The 22205-nt window shown below is 44.3% G+C and overlaps 1 protein-coding gene across 2 annotated transcripts in view; it reads right to left on the minus strand.

Annotated features, from left to right (window-relative positions):
* SOS2 (SOS Ras/Rho guanine nucleotide exchange factor 2) overlaps window positions 1-22205 on the minus strand; it is a 330826-nt gene that overhangs the window by 89403 nt on the left and 219218 nt on the right. The gene's annotated exons all lie outside the window — the stretch shown is intronic.

Here is a 22205-nt window from a genome sequence, read left to right on the forward strand (position 1 = left end):
TGTCTGCCAAGAAAAAAGGTTGTATGGCTGAATATGTTAAACTCTTAGAGATCAGGGGTTAGATAGATGAAATTCTTTTAGTCTGTGAAGTGTGGATCAGACCAATACTTTGGTCTTTGTTTATGAAGGATACTATCATTTAGGATTACTCTTACAGCTCTGTGTCATTTAAATCAAATGTTCATGCATTAAGATTAGTTGACGACACCTTCATAGCGCTGCTGTCAGTCAGGGAAAGGTGTGAGATTAGGCAGAAGTCACTCTAAGACTGTAATGCTTTTTCTACAGCTTTAAAGACTCAGCTGTTAGCCTAACCTAGATGCCCATGTAGCAACCCACAGAATGTCCCACAGATTTGTGGTCTTTTCCAATAAGTTTGCTATAGACACAAATGAGCTTCACACCTACCTTATGCAAAATAATGAACCACAAGGAAGCCAGCAGACATCAGTAACTGCATGACGCTCATGTGTAGCTATCTGTTATGCTACTACAGTCCTGCAAAGCCTCTAGAAGGCTAAGATGGCTGACGAACAGGAGCTCAGGTGAGGCGCTCCCGAGTTAGATGCGCTCCGGGGCTGAACTAGCCCGCTGAGCTGCAACTCGGGAAGCAAATCGGAGCGTCCAACGGCCGAAGGACTAGGGTTAGCCGTTGCCATTGTTTCATGGCTCTGCGTGGCCACCCCACCCCACCGACGGTAACGACACCACCGGCGACCTGCCGGGCCGCGCGACCACACGCTCCCCAGCCGACCTGGCCCGCAACTCAGGGAGCATCTGTCGGCCGTGGAGAACGGGGTAAGCCATAGCCGTAGTTTTGCGGCTTCGCATGGCCACCCCACTGGCGACCTGCCAGGCCACGCGACCACCCTGGGGCCCTGGCACCGCACCTTACAGTCTGTGGTCCAACAGCAGCGGAGTCCCGGTAGAGTTCGAGCTGTCCTGGAGGCGGATAAGCGAGGGACGAGCCGTCCTACTGACCTCGCCGACTGACCGTCACCCTGCCTTCGCTCCTGCTGCTGGAAAGCACACTCTGATCCCGTTCCTGCTGGCCTCAACTGTCGGCGCACCGCTGAAGCCACTAGAGAGGGCCTTGTTCTGGTCCTGTTGCTCTGCTCTCCTCTTCTCTACTCCAGACTGCTTGGCTCTCCTCTGCCCCAGCTTTTTCCTGTCCATCTGCCCCTGCTTGCTCTAGCTCGCCTAATTCAACTTCAGCTTCCTCATAGTTGTCCCAGCCCTGCTGCTCCAGTCCATCTATTCCAGCTCGTTCCAGCTTTTGCCAGCTTGTTCCAGCTTTTGCCAGCTTGTTCCAGTCCGCCTAACGCTCGTTACAGCCCTACTACTACTACTATTGCTGCGCAGCTCTCCTCTGCTCCACCTGTTCCAGTTCAACTATTCCTGCTTGTTCCAGTCCGCCCGCCCGATCCAACTTCACCAGCTTGTTCCTGTCCGCCTGATCCAGCTTCTCCCTGCTTGTTCCTGTCCGCCTGATCCAGCTTCTCCCTGCTTGTTCCAGTCCACCATCCAGCTTCTCCCTGCTTGTTCCAGTCCATCTGCTCCAGCTTGTACCAGTCTGCCAGATCCAGCTTCTCCCTGCTTGTTCCAGTCCATCTGCTCCAGCTTGTTCCAGTCCATCTGATCCAGTCACTACTTATGGCACCCTTACACATTCTCTTCATTGCCCTGTCCCTTCCTAATCTATCCCCCCTCCCCCCACCGTTGTATAGCGCACAAACTCACTGCCCATCCATGTCCTCTCCCGTCCTGCTCACTACTGCAATACCCTACGCACCCCCGTCCCCCCCACCACACCATCTCTACTGTCTTCCTCCTCCTTCCTAGCTCTCAACCTTCAACACCTCCTTCCTGCCATGAACCCTTCCCCATTCCTCCTAAGCGCATCCCGTCTTCGTCGCCCTACCTCCCCCACCCTCCTCCGCACTATCTTGCTCCTTCTCCTGCTATCCGCGGGAGACATCAATCCCAACCCAGGTCCTCCACACCTGTCCTCATTCTCGTCTCATCCATGCAAACGTTTCCGCGATGTCTCCAATCTCATCTCTATTCCCCTCCTCTCTCCCCTTCTCGTGTGCCCTATGGAATGCCCGCTCGGTCTGCAACAAACTTTCTTTCACCCATGATCTCTTCATCTCCCATTCCCTTCAACTGCTTGCCCTAACTGAAACCTGGCTCACCCTTGACGACTCTGCTTCAATCGCGGCCCTATGCCATGGAGGTTATCTCTTCTCCCATTCTCCCCGCCCAATTGGCCGCGGTGGCGTCGTCGGGTTATTACTTTCGCCCTCCTGCAGCTTTCAACCTCTCCTCCTACCGCAGTCTCACTGCTTCTCATCCTTTGAAGTTCACTCCATCCGTCTATTCTACCCGCTGCCACTCAAAGTTGCAATCATTTACTGCCCCCCTGATAAGTCCCTCTCTTCCTTCCTTACCGACTTCGATGCCTGGCTCTCCGTTTTTCTTGAGCCCTCATCCCCATCCCTCATTCTTAGGAGACTTTAACATGCACACTGATGACCCATCCGACTCTCACGCTTCTCAGTTCCTCACTCTAACCTCCTCCTTCAACCTCCAACTGAGCTCCACCACCCCTACTCACCAATCTGGCCACTGTCTTGACCTCGTCCTCTCCTCTACCTGCTCACCCTCCAATTTCTGCGCCTCAGCTCTTCCTCTCTCTGACCATCACCTGATCACCTTCACACTTCATCACCCTCCCCCTCAGTCCCGCACAACACTAACCACTACTTCCAGGAATCTCCAGGCTGTCGACCCTCCCCACCTTATCCTCTAGTATCTCTAATCTCCTCCCTTCCATTATGTCCTCTGACTCTGTCGACAAGGCTGTCTCCACTTACAATGCCACTCTCTCCTCTGCACTGGACACCCTTGCACCATCCATCTCCCATCCGACAAGGCGTACTAATCCCCAGCCCTAGCTGATCCCTTGCACCCGATACCTTCACTCCTGCGCCCGATCGGCTGAACGCCTCTGGAGGAAATCTCGCAACCACACTGATTTCATTCATTACAAATTCATGCTATCCTCCTTCCAGTCCTCCCTATTCCTCGCCAAACAGGACTATTACACCCAATTGACTAATTCCCTCAGCTCTAACCCTCGTTGTCTCTTCGCCACCCTTAACTCCCTCCTCAAAGTGCCCTCCGCTCCCACCCCCTCTCACTCTCTCCTCAATCACTGGCTGATTAGTTCCGCGACAAGGTGCAGAAGATCAAACTCAAATTCACCACCAAACCATCTCCTCCTCTTCACCCTTTAACCCACCCCCTCAACCAACCAACCCAGGCATCCTTCTCCTCTTTTCCTGATATCACTGAAGAGGAAACCGCCCATCTTCTCTCCTCCTCGAAATGCACCACCTGTTCCTCTGACCCTATCCCCACCAACTTACTCAACGCCATCTCTCCTACTGTCACCCCCCCCCATCTGTCATATCCTCAACTTCTCTCTCTCCACTGCGTCTGTCCCTGACACCTTCAAGCATGCTGTAGTCACACCACTCCTCAAAAAACCATCACTTGACCCTACCTGTCCCTCCAACTACCGCCCCATTTCCCTCCTACCCTTCCTCTCCAAGATACTTGAATGCGCCGTTCATAGCCGTTGCCTTGATTTTCTCTCCTCTCATGCCATCCTCGATTTGCTTCAATCCGGCTTTCGCCCCCTTCACTCGACAGAAACGGCACTATCTAAAGTCTGCAATGACCTGTTCCTTGCCAAATCCAAAGGCCACTATTCCATCCTCATCCTCCACGACCTATCCGCCGCTTTTGACACTGTCAATCACAATCTACTTCTTGCCACACTATCCTCATTTGGGTTCCAGGGCTCTGTCCTCTCCTGGTTCTCCTCTTATCTCTCCCACCGTACCTTCAGAGTACATTCTCATGGTTCTTCCTCCACCCCGATCCCACTCTCTGTTGGAGTTCCTCAGGGATTTGTCCTTGGTCCCCTGCTTTTTTCAATCTACACCTCTTCACTGGGCTCCCTGATCTCATCTCACGGTTTCCAATATCATCTTTATGCCGACGACATCCAGCTTTATCTCTCCACACCAGACATCACTGTGGAAACCCAGGCCAAGGTATCGGCCTGCTTATCCGACATTGCTGCCTGGATGTCCAACCGCCACCTAAAACTGAACATGGCCAAGACCAAGCTTATTGACTTCCCACCCAAACCCACTTCTCCTCTCCCTCAACTCTCTATCTCAGTTGATAACACTCTCATCCTCCCTGTCTCATCTGCCCGCAACCTCGGAGTCATCTTCGACTCCTCCCTCTCCTTCTCTGCGCATATCCAGCAGATAGCCAAGACCTGTCGCTTCTTCCTCTATAACATTAGCAAAATTCGCCCTTTACTCTCTGAGCACACCACCCAAACTCTCATCCACTCTCTCATTACCTCTCGCCTTGACTATTGCAACCTACTCCTCACTGGCCTCCCACTTAGCCATCTATCCCCCTTCAATCCATTCAGAACTCTGCTGCACGTCTTATCTTCCGCCTGGACCGATATACTCATATCACCCTCTCCTCAAGTCACTTCACTGGCTTCCGATTAGGTACCGCATACAGTTCAAGCTTCTCCTACTAACCTACAAATGCACTCGATCTGCAGCCCCTCCCTACCTCGCTATCCTCATCTCCCCCTATGTTCCTACCCGTAACTTCCGCTCTCAAGACAAACCCCTCCTTTCAGTACCCTTCTCCACCACAGCCAACTCCAGGCTCCGCCCTTTCTGCCTCGCCTCACCCCATACTTGGAATAAACTCCCTGAGCCCATTCGCCAGGGAGGGGTCCCTGCCCATCTTCAAATCCTTGCTCAAAGCCCACCTCTTCAATGTCGCCTTCAGCACCTAACCACCTACCTCTATTCAGGAAATCTAGACTGCCCCAACTTGACATGTCATCCTTTAGATTGTAAGCTCCTTTGAGCAGGGACTGTCCTTCTTTGCTAAATTGTACAGCACTGAGTAACCCTAGTAGCGCTCTAGAAATGTTAAGTAGTAGTAGTAGTAGCATTTAGATATGAGAAGATAGGTCTTTGTATCAGAACTGCTGCTAAGAAACATTATTGCTTTTACTTGCTGTTTATTTGCCTGGAATTGTCATTTAAGTGTAACACTACCATGTGAGCATTCCTGGGTCTGGGGTTGACCTGGCTGGAGTCTCCCCATGGGCACATTCCATCAGGTTCTGGAATGACTGGCGCCTGGTGCTTCCACCTGGGGAAGAAAGGTGTTAGCGGGTAGGATTTCCTACCTTTTCTCTCAGGAAATTAAAAAAAAGACTGCTGTCCTCAATGCAATACAAGACCTGGTGCAAAGGGGGTTATTTGGCAATAGCAATCATAACACCATTAAATTTGGAGGTAGGAGGGAATATGGAAAACCACTGCAGTTGCATTTAACTTTAAAATAGGCAGTTTGAAAAGAAAGACCACAATAAAAAATGAGCTAGAAAAACTAAAAGAATCAGTTACAAAGCTTAAATATTAGCAGCAACTTAAAGACACAGTTGGAAACCAAAATTAAATATATTCTCTCATTTCCCGCAGAGCCCACGTCTTTATGATGATTGAAAAATTCAGGCAACCTAGCATTCTGCCTCGAAGCTATTTCCATCTAAAAGAAGGCCAGACAGCTGCTAGCATGGTTAAACGGAAAGGTGAAAGAGGCTATTAAAGTCAAAAGAACCTCCTTTAAAAAAATGAAAACAGATCCAAATCAAGAAAGCAGGAAAGAGCATAACACTGGCAACTTAGATGGAAAGCTTTAATATGGAAGGTCAAAAAAAAAGTTTGAAAGGAAACGTGGCACAGAAAAACAAACAACAAAACAAAAAACTCTTTTAAAGCACATTTGAAGCAAGATGCTTGTGAAGGAATTGGTTGGTTGAACTTCTAGATGACCAAAGGGTGAAAGGGGCACTCAGGGAGGACAAGGCCACAGCAAAAAACTAAATGTCTTCTCTGCTTCAGTCTTTACTGAGGAAGATGTTGGTGATATACCTATGCTGGTGATGTCAGGGGAACTAAATAAAAATCATAGCAACCCTGAAAGATAATAATAGGGCAAATTGACGAACTAACAAATCACCAGGACAGGATGGTATACATCCCAGCATTCCGAATGAACTAAAAAAAAAAAAAAAAAATCTTTTCATTTTAAACCTGTAGACTTATTACTAGTGGCCTATAACCAATCACTAAAATTAGCAACGGTACCTTAGGATTACAGGGAGGTCAGGTAATGCCAATTGTTAAAAGTAGGCTGAGGGTGATCTTGGAAACTACACATCAAAGTCGTTGGTGAGGCCCCACCTAGAATATTGTGTTCAGTTTTGGAGGCCGTATCTTGCTAAGGATGTAAAAAGAATTGAAGCGGTGCAAAGAAAAGTTACGAGAATGGTATGGGATTTGCGTTACAAGACGTATGAGGAGAGACTTGCTGACCTGAACATGTATACTCTGAAGGAAAGGAGAAACAGGGTTGATATGATACAGACGTTCAAATATTTGAAAGATATTAATCTGCAAACTAACCTTTTCCGGAGATGCAAAGGTGGTAGAACAAGAGGACATGAAATGAGATTGAAGGGGGGCAGACTCAAGAAAAATGTCAGGAAGTATTTTTTCACGGAGAGAGTAGTGGATGCTTGGAATGCCCTTCTGCGGGAGGTGGTGGAGATGAAAACGGTAACGGAATTCAAACATGCATGGGATAAACATAAAGGAATCCTGTTCAGAAGAAATGGATCCTCAGGAATTTAGCCGAGATTGGGTGGCAAGAGCCGGTAGTGGGAGGCAGGGATAGTGCTGGACAGACTTATACGGTCTGTGCCAGAGCCGGTGGTGGGAGGCGGGGATAGTGCTGGGCAGACTTATACGGTCTGTGCCAGAGCCGGTGGTGGGAGGCGGGGATAGTGCTGGGCAGACTTATACGGTCTGTGCCAGAGCCGGTGGTGGGAGGTGGGGCTGGTGGTTGGGGGGCGGGGATAGTGCTGGGCAGACTTATACAGTCTGTGCCCTGAAAAAGACAGGTACAAATCAAGGTAAGGTATACACAAAAAGTGGCACATATGAGTTTATCTTGTTGGGCAGACTGGATGGACCGTGCAGGTCTTTTTCTGCCGTCATCTACTATGTTACTATGTTCAGAATAAGCCTGATATTGTTACATGGAAAAATTGTAGAGGCCATTCTGTAAAACAAAATTACTGGCCTTCTGGAAGTTCTTGGCTGACTAATCTAATAGACTTTTTTTTAAATGTTAGACATGTGGATAAGAAAGATATATAGTGTATCTGGATTTTCAGAAGGTATTTAACAAAGTCCCTAACAAGAGACTTCAAAAGCCATGAGATAAGAAGATAAGAATAGCCATATTCGGTCAGACCAATGGTCCAAATATCCCAGTACACTGTTTCCAACAGTGGCCGATCCAGGTCACAAGAATCTAGCAGAAACCCAATTATTATTAGGATTTATTTACTGCCTTTTTGAAGGAATTCACTCAAGGCGGTGTACAGTAGCAAGATTCCATATTACCAATCCCAGGGCAAGCAGTAGCTTCCCCATATCTGTCTCAATAGCAGACTATGAAAGTTTCCTCCAAGTACTTCTCCAAATCTTTTTTTAAGGTTAAGCAGGACTTTGAATTGACAGTGCAGTCTTCAAAATGGTCCACTATTTGCCCTGAAATAGCAACTTTTCCCATGAAACAAAGGCCCTTGTTGGCAGTTTGGACCATGATCTATTGATATTGGCAACCACGATGAAACACACTTACCCCCCTCCCCACCCCGGTTTACTAAGCTGTGCTAGCGGATGCTGCTTGGCAATGCCGACACAGCCCATTGAAACTGAATGGGCTGTGTCGGCATCAACACATGGCAGCCACTAGCACAGCTTAATAAATGGGGGGGGGGGGGGGGGGTAGAGATCCTGAAATATCCTGTAGTAACCATGTGCAGATAAATTTATTTTGAACCTTTTTGGACACTTTAAGCACATTTTTATAATTTTGAATGTATTAAATTATTCTACATATTGGATTCTTGATCTTTCATGAAAGTTTTTTCTGCCAATGATTGAAACCGGGAAGCACAGTGTTGTGCTCCATTGATATTATGAGGCTTTCTCCTCCGTTGTAAGTTCAGATCTGATTATATTGACCTTATTTTTAGTGGGGTGTTAATTCTGATATTTTCGTCTCTCACTCCTCATTGACTGTTCAAACCTTTTTTAAACCCAGGTACACTAACTGCTGTTATAAGATCCACTGGCAATGAGTTCCAGCTCTTAACTATTCGTTGAGTGACAAAATATTTCCTCCTATTTCTTTTTAAAGTATTTCTATGTAACTTCATTGAGTGTCCCCTAGTCTTTGTACTTTTTGAAAAGCTTAAAAAAATGTTGATTCACATCTACTCTTTTTCTACACCACTCAGGATTTTATAGACTTCAATCATGTCTCTCCTCAGCCATCTCTTTTCCAAGCTGAAGAGCATTTACCTATTTAGCCTTTCCTCATTTGAGAGGAGCTCCATCCCTTTATCATTTTAGTCGACCTTCTTTGAACCTTTTCTAATTCTGCTATATCTTTTTTGAGATATGGTGACCAGAACTAAATGCAATACTCAAGGTGAAGTTGCATCATCGAGCAATACAGAGGTATTATACTACTAGTAGTCTTATTTATCATCCCTTTCCCTAATAATTCCTAGCGTCCTTTTGCTTTTTTGGCTGGCGCCACAGACTGGGCAGAAGATTTCAGTGTATTGTCTAGAACACTTAGATCTTTTTCTTGGGTGCTGACCTCCAAGTTGGACCTAGTATCAGGTAGCTATGATTTGGATTTTCTTCCAAACGTGCACCACTTTGCATCTGTCCACAATAAATTTCATCTGCCATATAATGGCATGCTCAAGTCCTTTGATGCCATGCGAATTGATCTGCCACGTCAGGATGCATTCTTGTACTTGCAACTTCAGCACTACTATGCCACAATGGACCACTCCCAACAAACAGCAGCAAACTATGAGAAATTGGATGAGGCACTGACTTTGGAGTCTCAACGCAAGGTACCTTTAACTTTTCACCATTGCCACTTCAAGGATGAGGCAGTGTCCTCACACCTGGCTCATTTGGAACGTGTATGGGTGGCAGATTTGGGGTAGAATACTCAGTGGCCTTACTGTGTTCAGAGTCTGATGGAGCATGTGTCCTATTGGGAGCTACAAAACAAAATTAATCTGGGCCTTTATTATTCTCCTCATTGGGCCTTTGTCATGAAGATTTGCTCTTCCTCTGCTTGCCTCAAGTGTGGACGCTTGGATGCCTCATTGGGTCATGTGCTTTGGTTATGTCCTAGACTCAATCTCTTTTGCGGCACATCTTTTCCTTTGCCTCCAGAATCTGGTGTTCGTCTGTGCCTGCTCAACCTTTTCTCGTCTTGAGAATGGTTCCATCGATGGCCCCTCGTCGTTGGGGTGCGACAAGATTTCTCAGCTGGGCTGTTCTAATGGTGTGAAGGCGCTTTTGGCTGCATGGCCCTTAAAGGAGATACCATCGGTTCAACTGTGGTGGGCGACCATGATCCATGCTTTAACTATGGAGAAGGTGACGCATACAGACCTTGGACTCACTAGAATGACGCCAGTTCCAGGATGTATGGGAGCCATTTTAGGCCACATTAACTCCCACTGCTGGAAGTGGGATTTTGAGTTTTTAAACTGCACCTCTCTTCCTGTGACACGGCCACAGAGTGACTCTTTATACCAGTGTGCCCTGGGGAAGGATGGGTGGGGTCTCATTGCAAAATGCTGACGTGCGTTAATCTATGCTGTTTGAGCTCTGTTTTGTCTCTGTAGCCACGTTTCTACTCTGGAGTTGAATTGTTGTTCTCATTTTCATACGGTTGTGCATGTAATAAAAAAAATTTAACCAAATTTCATCTACAATATATCAACTGGAGTAACAAACCATTACTAAAGATAATTTTCAAAAATAAAGTTTGTTAAGTAAATAAGAGCTCTGTCCACTTAAGGTTCCTGAAATCAATCTCAAATCAAAAACAGGAATCTTAAAATGGATGAGCCTTGTTATATCATGAAAGGGTTCTACATTGTAACATAGTAGATGATGACAGATAAAGACATGTACGGTCCATCCAGTCTGCTCAACAAGACGGACTCATTATATATGGTATGTGATACTTCACCTGGTCTTGATTTGTCCTTGCCATTTTCAGGGCATAGACCGTAGAAGTCTACCCAGCACTGTCCTTGTTCTAAAATTTCTGAAGTTAATGTCAAAGCCCCTGAAAAGTTCCACTACAGCTCATCTAAATCTATTCAGCCACAATCAAGGCACAGACTGTAGAAGACTGCCCAGCACTGGCCTTGTTCTCCAATTTCTGAACAGGGCCGCCGAGAGGGGAGGAGGCTAGATTCACCTGGCCCGGCCTCCAAGGGAGGCCCGGTGCCGGCAAGGCTTCTGGAGGCAGGCAGAAGGTTCTGCTCCCTCAGTCTGGCTCTCTCCTGCTCTTGTGTGTCCAGACCCAGCTGACTGCATTACCGCAATAACCAGGGTCCCGGCACACAGGAGAAGGAGAGTGACAGACAGAGGAAGGAGCAGATGCAAGAAGGCAAGGGGTAGGCCCGAGTGTGTGTTTGTATGTGTGTGTGGGGGGCTGTAGTGGCTCGTTTTGTTTTTTGTTTTTTGGGGGGGGGAGGGGCGCCCTGCCCGGAACCAGCTCCGTCTTTTATTGGCCCTGCATCTGAAGTTGAATCTGTGCAACCACAATCAGAGCAGAGAAGTTTGCCTAGTATTGGCCTTGCTTCCCAATTACCAGTGTTGCTTCCTAATCTCCGCTTTGGATCCGTTCCTTCTAAAAAGGATTCCTTTGTGTTTATCACACGTATTTTTGAATTCCATTAACATTTTCATCTCCACCACCTCCTGTGGGAGGGCATTCCAGGTATCTACCACCCTCTCTGTGAAAAAAAATACTTCCTGACACTATTCCTGAGTCTGCCCCCTTTCAACCTCAATTCATGTCCCCTAGTGCCTTCCTGTCTCTGGAAAAGGTTTGCTTGCGGATTAATACCTTTCAAATATTTGAACGTTTGTATCATATCACCCCTGTTTCTCCTTTCCTCCACGGTATACGTGTTTGGGTCAGTAAGTCTCTCCTCGTACATCTTGCAATGCAAATCCCATACCATTTTTGTTGCTTTTCAATGAACTGCTTCTTGTCTTTTTAAATCCTTAGTAAGATACGGCCTCCAAAACTGAACACAGTACTCCAAGTGGGGCCTCACCAATGACTTCTGCTGGTTATACGTTTATGTTTATTAAGGCTTTTTATATGCTGCCACTCCTAGAGAAGATCGCAGCTGTTTACAATAAAATTCAAACAATAAAATTCAAAAATACAATAAAAACAAAAAGAACTTCATAAATGATAGGATACAACACTCACACAGAATCAAACATACTAGGAAGTAACAAAATCAAATACAACAGTGGGTATTCAATTGACTAGGCCGCCAACACCCCGCAGCCCGGAATCAACTGGAGGAGGGGTAAAACCAAATGTCAAAGAGAAAAAATGTGTTTTGAGCAAGACTTTCAAACGACTGAAAAAGTTCAGAACGAAGTGCTGGTAAAAGGTCATTCCACAGTTTAAGAGCCAGAAAAAAAGAACGCAGAGTGATGAGTAGACTCATAGTGGGCCTGTTTTGGAGAAGAAAATATGGCTAAAGATGTAAAAAGAGGTGACAAGACCTTTTTCAGATATATTATAGAAAGGAGAAAAGATAGGAATGGAATTGTAAGACTGAAAGGTAATGAGAATGGCTATGTGAAGAGTGATGAGGATAAAGTAAATGTGCTAAACAATTACTTCGGTGTTCACAGAGGGAATTCCTGGAGAAGGACCATAGTTGGCTGCTGAGAAAATATCTGGGAATGGAGTAGATATTGTGCTGTTTACGGAAGCAAGAGTTTATAAACAGCTTGAGAATCTGAAGGTGGACAAAGCTATGGGACCGGATGGGATACATCCCACAATACTGAGGGAGCTCAGAGGGGTCCTGGCGAGACCTCTTAAAGATTTATTTAATAGATCTTTAGAGACGGGAGAGGTTCTGCGGGATTGGAGACGAACGGATGTGGTCCTTAATCACAAAAGTGGAGAGGGGGAAGAAGTGGGAAACTACAGATCAGCAAGTCTCACGTCAGTGGTAGGAAAAATAACGGAGTCGCTGCTGAAAGATAGGATAGTTAACTTTCTAGAAGCCAATGGGTTACAGGATCTGAGGCAACATGGCTTTACCAAAGAAAAATCCTGCCAAACAAATCTTATTGACTTCTTTGACTGGAGGAAAGGAGAAACAGGGGTGACATGATACAGATGTCCAAATATTTGAAAGGTATTAATCCGCAAACAAACCTTTTACGGAGACGGGAAGGCGGTAGAACTAGAGGACGTGAATTAAGGCTGCATGGGGACAGACTCAGGAGTAATGTCAGGAAGTATTTTTTCATGGAAGGGGTGGTGAATACACGGAATGCCCCCCATGAGAGGTGGTGGAGATGAAAATGGTAATGGAATTAAAGCACGCATGGGATAAACACAAAGGAATCCTGTTTAGAAGGAGTGAATCCACAGAATCTTAGAGGAGATTGGGGTGGCAACACCGGTAATTAGGAAGCAAAACCAGTGTTGGGCAGACTTCCACAGTCTATGCCCTGATTGTGACTGAATAGATATGGATGGACTGGAGTGTAAATTTTAAGGGGCTTTGACGTCAGCTTCAGAACTTTTAATACAAGAAGAGTGCTGGGCAGAGTTCTACGGTCTGTGCCCTGAGAATGGTAAGGACAAATCAAACTCGGGTATACATATAAAGTATCGCATACCATGTAAAATGAGCTTATCTTGTTGGGCAGACTGGATGGACCGTACAGGTCTTTTATCTGCTGTTATTTACTACGTTAATATGTTACTATGAGAAGGAATAACCAGGCAATGGGAATTTTCTGAAATGCTACCCATTCCAAGTGCAGGGCCCAAGAAACAGGCAGAGCTCCGGAGTCTCAATGTGTGGGTGAGACGATAGTGCAGGGAGGAGGGTTTTAGATATGTTAGGAACTGGGCAACATTCTGGGGAAGGGGGAGCCTATTCCAAAAGGATGGGCTCCACCTTAACCAGGATGGGACCAGACTGCTGGCATCGGCATTTAAAAAGGAGAAAGAGCAGCTTTTAAACTAGAAACGGGGGGGGGGGGGGGGGGGGGGGGGGGGGGAAGGCTGACAGTCGCTCAAAAGCGGTTTGTTCGGGATAAGGTATTTTTCAAAGATAACAGAACAGGGAAAATAGGGTATCCTGATAGTGAGGTTGCAAAAGAGACCGTAGTAGATCAGGTGTCCCTAAATAAAAATAAAAAACAGACAAAAGATTGCAAATTAATACTGTCAAATACTAAGCATTATGTAAATAGGAACAACAAACATACGAGGATAACCAGTGGGACATTGTCATACCTGGGTACAAATTATATCGTAGTGATAGGGTAGATCGAATTGGTGGAGGGGTAGCATTGTATATTAACAAGAGCCTTGAATCAAATAGATTGAAAATTCTGCAGGAAAAAAAACACTTCTTGGAATCACTGTGGATTGAAATTCCATATGTAAAGGGGAAAAGGATAGTGATAGGAGTGTACTACTGTTCGCCTGGCCAGGATGAACAGACGGATGCAGAAATATTAAAGGAAATTAAGGACGCAAACAAACTGGGCAACATAATAATAATTGGTGATTTCAATTACCCCGATATTGACTGGGTAAATGTAACATCGGGGCATGTTAGGGAAGTAAAATTCCTTGATGAAATTAAGGACAGCTTTATGGAACAGCTGGTACAGGAGCTGATGAGAGAAGGAAAAATTCTAGACTTAGTCCTTAGTGGAGCACATGATCTGGAGCGGGAGGTAATGGTGCTGGGGCTGCTTGATAACAGTGATTATAATATGATCGGATTTGATATTAGCTTTGAAGTAAGTATACTTAGGAAATCAAATACGTTAGCGTTTAACTTTAAAAAAGGAGACTATAATAAAATGAGAAGGGTGAAAAAAAAAACTTAGAGGAGCGACTGCGAGGGTCAAAAATTTACATCAGGCGTGGATGCTGGTCAAAAACACCATTCTGGAAGGCCAGACCAAATATATTCCGCGTATTAAAAAAGAAGGACGGAAGACCAAATGACAGCCGGTGTGGTTAAAAAGTGAAGTGAAGGAAGCTATTAGAGCTAAAAGAAAATCCTTCAGAAAATGGAAGAAGGAACTGACTGAAAATAATAAGAAACAGCATAAGGAATGTCAAGTCAAATGCAAAGCGCTGATAAGGAAGGCTAAGAGGGACTTCGAAAAAAAGATTGCATTGGAGGCAAAAAACATATAGTAAAAATTTTTTTAGGTAAATTAAAAGCAGGAAGCCGGCAAAAGAATTGGATGGACTGCTAGATGACCGAGGAGCAAAAGGGGCGATCAGGGAAGACAAAGCCGTAGCAGAGAGATTCTTTGCTTCGGTCTTCACCGAGGAAGATTTGGGTGGGATACAGGTGCCACAAATGGTATTCTAAGCTGACAAGTTGGAGAAACTTAATGAATTCTCTGAAAACCTGGAGGATGTAATGGGGCAGTTCTACAAACTGAAGAGTAGCAAATCTCCTGGACCGGATGGTATTCATCCCAGAGTACTGATAGAACTGAAAAATGAGCTTGCGGAGCTATTGTTAGTAATACGTAATTTATCCTTAAAATCGAGTGTGGTACCGGAAGATTGGAAGGTGGCCAATGTAACGCTGATTTTTAAAAAAGGTTCCACAGGAGATCTGGGAAATTATAGACTGGTGAGTCTGACGTCTGTGCCGGGCAAAATGGTAGAGACTATTATTAAGAACAAAATTACAGAGCATATTCAAAAGAATGGATTAATGAGACAAAGTCAACATGGAGTTAGAGAAGGGAAATCTTGCCTCACCAATCTACTACATTTCTTTGAAGGGGTGAACAGACATGTGGATAAAGGTGAGGCGGTTGATATTGTGTATCTGGGGGTAGTGTTCTATTGTGGATTAAAAACTGTTTAAAAGAAAACAGAGAGTAGGGTTAAATGGTCAGTATTCTCAATGGAGAAGGATAGTTAGTGGGGTTCCACAGGGGTCTGTGCTGGGACTGCTGCTTTTTAACATATTTATAAATGACCTAGAGATGGGAGTAACTAGTGAGGTAATTAAATTTTCTGATGACACAAAGTTATTCAAAGTTGTTAAATCGCGGGAGGATTGTGAAAAATTACAAGAGGACCTTACGAGACTGGGAGACTGGGCGTCTAAATGGCAGATGATGTTTAATGTGAGCAAGTGCAAAGTGATGCATGTGGGAAAGAGGAATCCGAATTATAGCTACATCATGCAAGGTTCCACGTTACGAGTCACGGACCAAGAAAGGGATCTAGGCGTCGTCGTTGATGATACATTGAAGCCTTCTGCTCAGTGTGCTGCTGCGGCTAAGAAAGCAAATTGAATGTTGGGTATTATTAGGAAAGGAATGGAAAATAAAAATGAGGATGTTATAATGCCTTTGTATCGCTCCATGGTGCGACCGCACCTTGAATATTGTGTTCAATTCTGGTTGCCGCATCTCAAAAAAGATATAGTGGAATTAGAAAAGGTGCAGAGAAGGGCGACGAAAATATAAAGGGGATGGGACGACTTCCCTAAGAGGAAAGGCTAAAGCGGCTAGGGCTCTTCAGCTTGGAGAAAAGGCAGCTGAGGGGGAGATATGATAGAGGTCTATAAAATAATGAGTGGAGTTGAACAGGTAGATGTGAAGCATCTGTTTACGCTTTCCAAAAATACTACGACTGGGGGGCATGCGATGAAGCTACAATGTAGTAAATTTAAAACGAATCGGAGAAAATGTTTCTTCACTCAACATGTAATTAAACTCTGGAATTCGTTGCCAGAGAATGTGGTAAAGGCAGTTAGCTTAGCGGAGTTTAAAAAAGGTTTTGGCGGCTTCCTAAAGGAAAAGTCCACAGACCATTATTAAATGGACTTGGGGAAAATCCACTATTTCTGGGATAAGCAGTATAAAATGTTTTGTACTTTTTGGGGATCTTGCCAGGTATTTGTGACCTGGATTGGCCACTGTTGGAAACAGGATGCTGGGCTTGATGGACCTTTGCTCTTTCCCAGTATAGCAATACTTATGTACTCCAAGGAACAGAGAGCGTATGAAGGAGTGCAAGGAATGACTAGAAAGGAGAGAGAGGCAGGAGAACCATAGTGAAGCATTTTGTGAGACACAGGATTTTAAACCAAGATCGATACATAATAGGCAACCAGTGAAGTGAGGCTAGAAGGGGTGTAACAGAATCGAAACTGTGAGCTTTACATAAAAAAACAGGCTGCTGCATTTTGCAAAGTTTGCAGTCTAGCATCCTTTTGGCCATGGCCACTGCCCTGTTGAATTGTTTTGTCACCTTGACATCCTCGGACACCATCACCCCAAGGTCCCTCTCCTGAGCTTATCAATCTTTCCCTTCCTATCTGGTAATCTCTCTTTTGGATTTATGTACCCCAAGTGCATCATTCTGTACGTCTTGGCATTAAATTTTAGCTTAAATCAAAAATAAAACATACATTTTTTTATATAAATAAATCTATATTTTTATATTTAGATAGTGTTCAGACCAAGTGCATTATATGCTGAGCAATGTAGGATCCAACTCCTCCAACCATCATTACACTAAGTCCACCCTGCCTACCATATAATTCTTAATATGAGGCATAGAGGGGTATTTTCGATATGACGTCTAAGTCCGACTTTGGACGTTTTGCAAAAAAAAAAAAAATGTCTAATTCTGAATAGGAAAGAAGGTCATTTCCAAAAAAGAAAAAACATCTATCTTTTGTTTTCAAAATACTGTTTTGAACAAGGTTTTGTGATTTGGACGTTTTGTTTTTTGGTCCATTTTCAAACAAAAAACGTTCAAGTGTAAAACGCACAAAATCAAGCCACTGGGATGTAGGAAGAGCCAGCATTTTCAGTAGACTGGTCCCCCAGTCATCCCAGGAAAGCAATAGGACACCCTAGGGGCACTGCAGTGGACTTCATAAAATGCACCCAGGTACACATTTCACAATTGCTCCCTTATCTTGTCTGCTGAGCGCCCCCCCCCCCCATAACCCACTACCCCCAACTGTACACCACTACCATAGCACTTACGGGTGAAGGGGCACATACATGTGGGTACAGTGGGTTTCTGGTGAGTTTTGGAGGGTTCACAGTTTCCTCCACAAGTGTAACAGACAAGGAGAGGTATGGGCCTGGGTCCACCTGTCTGCAGTGCACTGCACCCACCACTAGACTATTCCAGGGACCTGCATGCTGCTCTAATGGACCTGAGTATAACTAACATCTGAGGTTGGCAAAGAGGCTGGCAAGTAATGTTTTTAATCACATTTTGGGAGGGTGGGAGGGGGTTAGTAACCATTGGGGGAGTAAGAGAAAGTCACTCCTGATTCCCTCCAGTGGTCATTTGGTCATTTAGAGCACCTTTTTGTGCCTTATTCGTTATAAAAACAGGACTAGCTCAAAACGTCTTGTGTTAAGTCTTGGACGGTTTTGTTCTTTTCCATTATAGCTGAAAACCGTCTGTTAGGAGCGCCCAAATCCCACCCTTAACATGCCCCCTTGTGATTGGAAAGCACTTCTGACGGACTTCATAGAAAAACGTCTAAAAACTGGTTTTGAAAATACCAATTTGGATGTTTTTGTGAGAAAAATGTCCAAATGCACATTTATGCCACTTTTTGGATGTTTTTCTCTTTTGAAAATGAGCCCAAAACTCTCATATCTATAAACAACTCAACAAAGTTCACGTATTTGCAATGATGGTACTCCCAATCAGTATCTTCCTGTGCAAAAAATCCCCCGAAGCTCCCCTGGTTAGTCACTGGGATCAACATCATCACACTGAACAAGACCTGCTTTTTGTAGTATTGCTTAAAGTCAATTTGTTGAGAGGAGGAAACAGTGCAGCGATACTGTAGAGGAAGGAACAGCAGTTTATTTTTAACAGGCAGACTATGGCCCCTAGTGGTCTAAATAAGGAAACTGAGCGGTTGACATTGCTTTAAAATCTCCCAGCTTAGAGCAGGGGGTGTAACTTGCATAGCTGTAGACGTGTATGCATTTGGTGTCTTTCTGGGGTGCTTGTGATGGAGGGTGCGGTTCGCACTGTAGGTACCCATCAAGTATTGTTTGAGTAGTGATGAGATTGAGGGATAAAATAGTTAAATGTGGGAGGCTGGTAGACTTTTTTGATCATTTCTTTAAGTTTAGTTTTGTAGTATTTGATATTTTATTTTTAGTTTAAGTTCTCCTGAGGACGCCAAATAAGACAAAACATGGACGCCATGTACAGAACAAGAGCACAACATTGGGAATTCAAAACCAAAGGAGCAAAAAGACATTGTGAGAACAGTGGATTGTTTTGCAGACACTTTTTAGATCGTATGGGATCCTTCTCTGAAACTGGACTTTGCACCGGAAGATACAGATTGGGGGATTTTTTGCCCTGGGAGATACAGATTGGGAGTACCATTCTTGTAGATAAGTGATCTTAGATGAGTTGTTTATAGATATGAGACTTTGCTTCATATTAAGATATGGTAGGCAGGGTGGACTTAGTGCAATGATGGTTGGAGGAGTGCATTATTAAAGAGCTGGATCCTACATTGCTCAACACATAATGCACTTGGTCTGAGTACTATCTAAATATAAAAATATAGATTTATATATTTAAAAAATTGTATGTTTTATTTTTTATTTAAGTTTTCGTTGGTATTGGAAGAAGTATTATTGGAAAACTGGATTAGTGTTGTTACCCCAGATACAGTGGTGGAAATAAGTATTTGATCCCTTGCTGATTTTGTAAGTTTGCCCACTGACAAAGACATGAGCAGCCCATAATTGAAGGGTAGGTTATTGGTAACAGTGAGAGATAGCACATCACAAATTAAATCCGGAAAATCACATTGTGGAAAGTATATGAATTTATTTGCATTCTGCAGAGGGAAATAAGTATTTGATCCCCCACCAACCAGTAAGAGATCTGGCCCCTACAGACCAGGTAGATGCTCCAAATCAACTCGTTACCTGCATGACAGACAGCTGTCGGCAATGGTCACCTGTATGAAAGACACCTGTCCACAGACTCAGTGAATCAGTCAGACTCTAACCTCTACAAAATGGCCAAGAGCAAGGAGCTGTCTAAGGATGTCAGGGACAAGATCATACACCTGCACAAGGCTGGAATGGGCTACAAAACCATCAGTAAGACGCTGGGCGAGAAGGAGACAACTGTTGGTGCCATAGTAAGAAAATGGAAGAAGTACAAAATGACTGTCAATCGACAAAGATCTGGGGCTCCACGCAAAATCTCACCTCGTGGGGTATCCTTGATCATGAGGAAGGTTAGAAATCAGCCTACAACTACAAGGGGGGAACTTGTCAATGATCTCAAGGCAGCTGGGACCACTGTCACCACGAAAACCATTGGTAACACATTACGACATAACGGATTGCAATCCTGCAGTGCCCGCAAGGTCCCCCTGCTCCGGAAGGCACATGTGACGGCCCGTCTGAAGTTTGCCAGTGAACACCTGGATGATGCCGAGAGTGATTGGGAGAAGGTGCTGTGGTCAGATGAGACAAAAATTGAGCTCTTTGGCATGAACTCAACTCGCCGTGTTTGGAGGAAGAGAAATGCTGCCTATGACCCAAAGAACACCGTCCCCACTGTCAAGCATGGAGGAGGAAATGTTATGTTTTGGGGGTGTTTCTCTGCTAAGGGCACAGGACTACTTCACCGCATCAATGGGAGAATGGATGTGGCCATGTACCGTACAATTCTGAGTGACAACCTCCTTCCCTCCGCCAGGGCCTTAAAAATGGGTCGTGGCTGGGTCTTCCAGCACGACAATGACCCAAAACATACAGCCAAGGCAACAAAGGAGTGGCTCAGGAAGAAGCACATTAGGGTCATGGAGTGGCCTAGCCAGTCACCAGACCTTAATCCCATTGAAAACTTATGGAGGGAGCTGAAGCTGCGAGTTGCCAAGCGACAGCCCAGAACTCTTAATGATTTAGAGATGATCTGCAAAGAGGAGTGGACCAAAATTCCTCCTGACATGTGTGCAAACCTCATCATCAACTACAGAAGACGTCTGACCGCTGTGCTTGCCAACAAGGGTTTTGCCACCAAGTATTAGGTCTTGTTTGCCAGAGGGATTAAATACTTATTTCCCTCTGCAGAATGCAAATAAATTCATATACTTTCCACAATGTGATTTTCCGGATTTAATTTGTGATGTGCTATCTCTCACTGTTACCAATAACCTACCCTTCAATTATGGGCTGCTCATGTCTTTGTCAGTGGGCAAACTTACAAAATCAGCAAGGGATCAAATACTTATTTCCACCACTGTATATAGTGGTGATTAAATTTAACTGCTATACCTTTGACCATTCTTCTCTCTCTCCAGGGTTTCCACTCTATAGACTATCTTTGTGTCATCCGCAAAAAGGCAAACTTTTCCTTCTAATCCTTCAGTAATGTCTCTCACAAATATATTAAACAGAATCGGCTCCAGCACCGACCCCTGAGGCACTCCACTTACTCATCTTCCTTTCCTCAGAGCAGATCCCATTTACCGCCACCCTCTGTCACCTATTGGTCAACCAGTTTCTTATCCAGTTCACCACTTTGGGTCCTATGTTCAGTCCTCTCAGCTTATTCACAAATCTTCTGTGAGGGACTGTATCAAAGACTTTGCTGAAATCCATCTAGCGCATGTCCTTCATTCAGTTCTTTCGTCACCTAGTCAAAGAAGTCAGTAAGATTTGTTTGGCAGGATTTTCCATTGGTAATGACTTAGAAAACCCAGATCCTTATTAAGTCTTGTTTATTGGGTGTCAAAATATTCAATCATTCTTATTTTCCATTGGTAATGAGTTAGAAAACCCAGATCCTTATTAAGTCCTGTTTGTTGGGTGTCAAAATATTCAATCATTCTTATTTCAAAGGTCTTACGTTCCTGTATTGTTTTAAAATTACCTTTCAGTATTCTTACTGTGAAATCACTGGTGCAGTGTTCTGGTCTTGTGAAGTGTTGGCCCACAGGGGTGGGGGCCTGACTGGCACCGGCTATTTTCATGTGATGTCTGTGTAGAATGAATCTTGTCTTAAGCATCTGGCTTGTTATAAACAGAGAAATACAGTTTTATGTTTTATAATGAGTTAGAAAACCCAGATCCTTATTAAGTCCTGTTTGCTGGGTGTCAAAATATTCAATCATTCTTAATAAGGATCTGGGTTTTCTAACTCATTATAAACATAAAGTTGTATTTCTCTGTTTATTACCCTCCTCTCACCTACCAACACCCATTCTGTTAGAATATCAATGAAATGCTTTGATGTCCCCATGCATACCCCACCCTTCCACTCTGTCAGACAGTCAAAGTAATGCTTTGATGTTTCTCTCATATATACTATCTGCTACCTCATTTGCTTATTTCCGATCTGAGGAAGAAGGGCAACCTTCGAAAGCTAATCAAGAAATGTATTAAGTTATGTCCAATAAAAAAGGTATCATCTTATTTTCTTTTCCATGTTTTATTTTGATTGATTTCTATTGATAACCTTTAAGAGTGGACTAACACGGCTACCACACCTCTCTACTTAAATAATGTGAAAAAGGGGGTGACATGTGAAATAATTGAATCTGCAGAAGACACAAAATTAGTCAAAGTTATTAAATGAGTAGATTATGAGAAATTGTAGGAGGATATTGTAAGACAAGGGGACTAGGCAACTAAGCATCTAAACAGCAGATATTTAATATGGATGAGTGCACAGTATGGAATAGAGTGAAAAAAGATGAGAATTGTGATACCTGGTTCTGAATTATGAGTCATCACACAGGAAAAAGATGCTGGAGTCACTGTAGACAATCCACTGAAATTCTCAGTTCAGTATGAAGTAGTCGTCAAAAAAGCAAATAGAATATTAGGAAT

Source organism: Microcaecilia unicolor, chromosome 9 (genome assembly GCF_901765095.1).
Source record: "Microcaecilia unicolor chromosome 9, aMicUni1.1, whole genome shotgun sequence".
Taxonomy (NCBI): Eukaryota; Metazoa; Chordata; class Amphibia; order Gymnophiona; family Siphonopidae; genus Microcaecilia; species Microcaecilia unicolor.